Source organism: Lactuca sativa, chromosome 1, assembly GCF_002870075.4.
Source record: "Lactuca sativa cultivar Salinas chromosome 1, Lsat_Salinas_v11, whole genome shotgun sequence".
NCBI lineage: Eukaryota > Viridiplantae > Streptophyta > Magnoliopsida > Asterales > Asteraceae > Lactuca > Lactuca sativa.
The window spans coordinates 231,375,397-231,381,160 of NC_056623.2; the positions used below are offsets into that span (position 1 = coordinate 231,375,397).

At 33.0% G+C, this 5,764-nt stretch overlaps 1 long non-coding RNA gene across 1 annotated transcript; it reads right to left on the bottom strand.

Annotated features, from left to right (window-relative positions):
* Positions 1-373: 373 nt before the first annotated feature.
* Positions 374-3,196, bottom strand: LOC128131759 (uncharacterized). Its single transcript, XR_008229685.1, has 3 exons — positions 3,053-3,196; positions 1,369-1,431; positions 374-528 (listed from the first exon to the last, which is right to left on the bottom strand). It is a non-coding gene; the product is annotated as an uncharacterized LOC128131759 (long non-coding RNA).
* Positions 3,197-5,764: the final 2,568 nt, after the last annotated feature.

Sequence of the window (5,764 nt, forward strand, 5' to 3'; positions counted from 1 at the left end):
TCCACTGTATCAGAGCATGCCTTAAATGTCATGGCCCGAGTTGTAGCCAGAGTCTCTTGGAGGGAGAGCGTGAGTTTGCGTATAGATCTATACTGGATTGACTATCCTACACCTTGCTGATAGCTACAGCCGGACCTGCAGGTCTGCGGGTGCCAAACGTCATTTCACTTTACGACCTACATTTGTCGTTGTTATTCCAGTCGATAGTATGGTACAATTAATCACATGATACCTTAACATAAATCCGGTTTAAGGTAGTTAGTACAGCAGTAGTTCCTATAATACAACACTACAGTACTACAGTAATTTACTGTCACACCCCACTAAAGCGGAAACACGAGGCGTGGCAGTATAAAGGGTTTCATAGCAAAAGTTAAAAGATAACACCAACCATAGTATTAAAAATCATTACAAATTTACAATGGGTTTGAACAAATTTTAAAAGAAATTACAATGTAAATTGAAATACAACACATGCGAATGCTCCTAAAAGTGAAGTGTCCCTAAGTGCCACTTACTCGATGATTCCTGAAAACGCATGTAAAACGAGCGTCAACTATAAAAATAGTTGGTGAGTACTCACAAGTTTAACAAAATAATATTGGTTCATGAATTGAAATCAAAGTTTTGATAAAAGTTTCCAATAATAAAAGTATATTGTTAAAAGGAGTAAATAAGTTTGTAAAAACAAAGTTCTTTGTCATCATGAGAGATAAAGTATGTTGTCCGAATAAGATGCAACATTCATATTCTCATAGAAGATAAAGTTCGTTACTCAAACGAGTAAACAAGTTTCATTGCTAAAATGAGCAATCAATTTCATTGCTACAAGGAGCAAACAATTTCATTGCTAAAACATGTATATAAGTTTTCAGTAATAAAAGTTCGTTGTTGTAATGAGAAACAAAGTTCATTGGTATAATGAGAAACAAAGTTGATTGCTATTATTGATAACAAGTTTATTGCTATAACGAGAAACGAGTTTGTATGTGTATGAGCAAACAATGAGTCTCAACCAAACCTATGACTGAAGCCCTATCAAGATCTATGCTTATCGTTTCATAGATGAATATGGTATCATGCACTCCAGCAATAGGGCGAGTGAGGAGTTGTCAATTCCTAATAGCGTTATCCATAATGACCATTGGCTCAAAGAGTTAATGGTTAGAGATAAGGGAAGGGCCTTAGTACGATAAGTTCTCATGTTCCGTGTTGCATAGACATACATAGAGAGACATAGCAATACAATAGCAATCATGTTTGATACAAATCAATTTAAATACAACATGCAAATAATAGTTTTTCTGGACATGCTTTTCCACCCCAAAACATTAAAAACTGAAAATAGGGGAGTGCGTGAATACTCACAATACATTGAGATGATGCAAATGGTGCATTGATCTACGCTCCACTGGTACCACTATCGTTTTCCTACAACGATGTTACACACTAATGAGTCTCTAATCGAAATCTAATACTAGTATACTTACTACTACAATAGAATTATGCCAATAATGTGTTAAAATTTAATATTGATAAGTTACAAACATTTTTTTTGTGGAAATTAAGTTTCAATGAATCAATTGTTATATAACAATTTGAGTGGAAAATTTCCATTATTGAAATGTTAATATTTAACATTTTAGAGGTGTTCCAATGATTAAATATTCAAACTAAATCAATTTAGTTCTAAAATTTCCCAAACTTTGCATTTCAGTTTTAATTGAAGTCAAAGACCTTAATTTAAATTTTCTTGAATTTTTGATTTGTTTAACTATTTTTCACCATTTTAGTTTCTTGAATAACCATAAAATAATGGATAAATACTAAAGAGTTTGTAAAAATTAAAAAACTTCAGATTTTGGTTCCAACAGTATTAAAAGACTTCCAGATAAGTTTTCATGGATTATAGATATGTATAACCATTTTACTTGTATTTAATTCTCAAAATTGATACAAATTCATGAAAAATAGAAATCAGTTAAGAAAATACCCCAAAATTTTTATAATAATGTCATTACACATACTAAAGCTGTGAAAAATATAAAAATGGGTTTCTAAACTGTTTAACCCAGTTTTATGATTTTTATGCATTTATTCTAATAAAAATGGGGATAAATAGAAAACAGTTTCCAAAATTATCCAAAATTTTTATCATGCTTTTGTTAGACATTCTTTACCTGGAAAAAAAATATAAAAATGGATTTCTAAACTGTTTATCCGAATTTTATGATTTTTGTGCATTTATTGTAATAAAAATTTAAATAATGAGAAACCAGTTTCCAAAATTACCCAAAATTTTTGTAACATTGTTATTACATATATAGAAGCTGTGAAAAATATAAAAGATATTTTTCAATTAGTTTTGCTATTTTTCCTTGTTTAATCCTCTTAAATAATCATTAATTGAATAATAATTATTAAACAGTTAAAGTAAATTACCAAAAAATTTGTACACTTCATTTACAGAGTAAATAATCTGGGAAAAATACCAAATGTGGTTTTTATATACTGAAATCCGATTTTGTGTATTTAAGTGTATTTAATCTTAGAAAATAGGAGAAAAATAGTATACAGAAGATAAAAATCATTAAAATTTTTATGTAGCCTCCCAATGTACTACAAGGTGTTGTGGTAAATTTTCATAATTTTTCGATGACTAAAACTATTTTTCCTGTTTTTAGTCCATTATAAATACAAAAATCAGAGAAAAATAGGAATACATTATGAAAAATTCTGAAAATATTTTTCTAAGTCTTCCACAGAGATTATAAGCTGCGAAAATTGTTAGGTTCCCCTTTCACCTTCTCTAAAGTGGTTTTATGATTTATTGAATCCAAACAAAAAGAAATTTCAAAAACATGTTAAACAGTAACAACATGCATGTTGTTTTTGGGTGAAATCCTACCACCATCATCATCAAGACCGTGAGTTTGTGTGTGTGTGTATGTTTATGTGTTCATGATCTTTCATTAGAATGGTGTAGAAGAACAAAGAAATGCAAGAAAATCCATGAAAACTTGAAGGAAAATGAAAGGAAATCGTGTTCTACCTTAATGAACACCATTAGATGATGAAGATTTTGAGTATCTTGAGTGTTCTTGGACATGTTGGCTGTAAAATTTCGTGGTTCATAGAGGGAGGAAGAGAGAAAATGTGTGTGAGAGAGAAATGAGAGAAAATGAGGGAAGATGGAGTGTGAGAGAGAAGAAGAATCATTTTGTGTTGGGAAGAGGAGAGGCATCTTGGGAGGAGGGAGTCCGACTTTGGAGTGGAGAGAGGGTCTCCCTCTCTTAAATTTTATAAAATTATAACTTTATTTTATAAAAATATCAAGTTTTAATAAAATATGCACCTTATTTTAATTTTCATTCACAAAACCTTGATTTTTTTTTTTTTTTGCATAGAAAATAAGGTTAAATACTAATGACTTAAATTTTATTTTTCTAAAATGCATTCTCATAATTATTATTATTATAAGATCATATTATGAGGTTCATAACTATTTTTATAAAATTCTTGATGTTAAACTTTATAAAATTTAGGTTTTAGGGCTTTTAGGGTTTTGGAGTTTAATAAACTTTGAACATCAAAATAAATAGAATATTTGAGACTTTAAATTATCTTATGGTATTATCACTCTTTTATAGTTATAAATAATGTTTGTAATTTATTTTTATCGGTTTATTGGCATTCTATGTAGTGATTCCGAGATTCAAGCGAAATTGAGGAATCGAGTATAATAGTCCTAGTCTACAACTTTGACTTAAGTTTCTATGAGGCTCCGACCTAATTTCTACTACTAGGTCAAGTGCATAATGTGTGTATATGATTCATGAAAAGGGGTTCAAGTCAAAGAGTGACCCGAATATGGATAGCCTCTACAGTTAAGTAGTAGTAGAATTCACATACCAATGTGAAATCCAAGCATATTATCCATTGTTTCTAATTGTTTCCAAGTTTCTAATAGGTTATATCTTAAGATCTAGTTACTAAGTCTAGTATGTGTTGTGCCTATATGTGCAACTAAGTCTAGTCAAATCTAGAACCGACTCGAATTTTCACGGTTGTCACATTTACCCCTTTATATATACATTTAGTGATCATTTCACTTAAACACTAATGTACAAACTATATTTTGTTAATGATAGTTACACTTGGGAAGTTACACTCTTTTACAACAAACGAACATACAAAACAGTTAAGCCTTGGTAAAAGGCTACATTAATAGAAAATATAGGTTTTTCTGAGAGATTCAAACTTTGACAAACACTTACAAACATTTACATACATTTTACAAACTTGCACTTAAGACATGTTCAAACGTTTTGATAACAAACACCGACACTAAATACTTATGAACTCATCAACTTAATGCTGATAAACTCTTTCAAAATAACTTGTATTCTCAGGTCATCAGTAGACAGGTACCGCGGCCAGCTTTTGAGATGATGGAGCGCATCCAAGACTAATCTTATTATTTTGATTCACATTATTTTTGGTGTCTATAACTATAAAGAACACACTTGTATTAAAATTATATATTTAATGCAATGGATGATGTTGTTTGCTTTTTTACTTTTACTGTGTTGTGATACTTTACATGACGTCATCCGCCCAGAACGTTTCCGCCGTTCTCGGTTTTGGGGTGTGACCGATTGGTATCAGAGCATTGTTTATAGTGAAGTGAGTATATCAACCCATAAAAGATATACTAAACTATAAACCCATTTGGGATTAAAGCACTCTGACCAAGAATCTATACTTTAAATATTAAAATATTTAATTAAGTATACTAGTCTGCATTCATACTAAAGTCAGTGTCACAATGACAAGAACAAAAGTGTTACGATTGTTGAATATCACAAGTGAGCCCGGGGATGTATGGTCAGTCCTGGGAATGGCATAGCCTGATCAACTATGCTGGTTCGAGGAGTGATTAGCATATGCCCTAGAATGGTTGTGATATGTTAACGAGTCTAAAAAAAACTTACCGACAATACCACAAGGAGATCAGTAGAACCTAAACTTAAAATACTATAGGTGTATTTGGTGCTATTACTAGCTATATATATACTATATTCTTATACCTCTCTTCTCGCGTAGATTAAATGGCTGGATTCCATCATGGCGACCCGTACTTTCCAAATGAAGGCAATGCTGGGTGGATCGAAGAAGAGCCCAAAGATGAGCATCCAATCCCTTTGGATGATCACCTCGCAGAAGGCTTTTCTGACGGATCCGACTCTGAGCCTGAAGTCAACAACCTACCGCCAGTAGGTCAAGTCCCAAATAACAACCCCCAACTAGCTTTTCTAGGTCCTACACCTTTATGGGCAACCAACTTGAATCGCTGGAGCGATGAACAGAGTCAATCATTACCTTACTTTGGGGACCGAAGCTTTTACAACCTCAGCGAAGGTGGCTCTGCGGATCGAGCTCTACCCGTCATTATCCGCAGGATAGCTCGTAATGGTGAACAAGGTCGAGCAGCTATCGACCGAGTCATGGAGGTTGATGCCAACTTTGGTGTCAACACAGTCCGCATCCACCGTCTGGAAGAAGAAATGGAAAGGACCAGGATAACCAATGAGGCGCTTCAGCAACAGCTGGCTGCCTCTCGAGCTGAAGTCTTGGAACTTCGAGCCCGTCAGAGGGCTCATGAGCGACAACTTCAAGAGGTGGTTCATCAAGTAACAGACCTCAGGGTTCGCCCTAGGAATTCCCATCGCCGTTAGAAGATGTCTAGTACATCTTCATCTTT